Below are 1,153 nucleotides of genomic sequence, written 5' to 3'. Positions count from 1 at the left end.
AATTGTCTATTCTCATCCCTCCTAGCAACTCTGCTAGATAGGCACCTATATCTATCTCTCTCACAAAGATAAATGGGACAAATGCCTATGTCTACACACTCAACAAGGAATGGCTCTGAGCTATAGCTACACCCTGTCTGATCCGAGAACTCTCTCTGCTTCTATTCTGTAAGGTAAGAATCTGGGCCACCTCCCCTCCAGAGGTGGGGTGTTGCAAGAATGCTCAGTATGTAAAGAAATGTCAAAGCAGCACATTGGTGCTTATCAAACTGTGCGTCCCAGTGCTAAGGTCAAGGACAAACTGGAGTCAGCTCAGGAACCTTAGACTAATGAGGTCCTAGGTATTTGTGAGTCCTACCAGTACTGTGGGAATGCATTTAAAAAGCCCTTATCATTTGTAGATAGTTGTTGGCATGTTTATGGGTAAAATATTTGATGTCTGATGCCCACCTCAAAAAAGAGGTGTGGCTGGAAGCAGAGAGGTTAAATTCCACAAGACTAGCCTTCTGCAGAGTGCATCTCACATGGGTTCACATTAGTGCTTTTTCTTCCTTTTGCATACTTTTAAGCTTTTTCATAGGGAAAGGGCAAGGTTAGATGAAAGCTTCCGTGGAACTAGATAAACAATTAAAAATAAAGAATAACTTGAAGGAGTTCTGCCAGTGCAGAAGGGACAATTCCAAGGTTTAGTTTTTAATGGTGATCTCATCTCCAGAAAACTGATTATGAAGCACAACTCTAACAGATTGACTTCGAGGGAGGGAACTTTCTATATCCTACACTTTAATTTATTTTAAATAGCTAATTAGACTTTTGCTTTGTTTTATTTTGTGACCAGGTCTCCTAGAGCCTAGGTTGGTTTCAAACACGCTAGCAGCCAAGAATGACCTTGAACCCTGACCTTTCTGCCTCCTCCTCCCAAGACCTAGAGTTACAGACACATGCCTCCATATGCGGGCCACTTTCTATTTTACTGTAACTATTACTATTTTCTTCATTTCTAATGAATTAATTAAGTTTCTGCGGACTTTCTATATTGCCCAGGACCTTGTGCTCTTCCTACTTTACTCTTCCAAGTTCTGGGATAACATGGGTTCTTTGCATTTTCTAAACATTCGTGTTCCTCATCAGCACACAAAGACCAACAACTCTC

Source organism: Mus musculus, chromosome 2, assembly GCF_000001635.26.
Source record: "Mus musculus strain C57BL/6J chromosome 2, GRCm38.p6 C57BL/6J".
Lineage (NCBI taxonomy): Eukaryota > Metazoa > Chordata > Mammalia > Rodentia > Muridae > Mus > Mus musculus.
Note: the sequence above shows the minus strand (reverse complement) of the source record.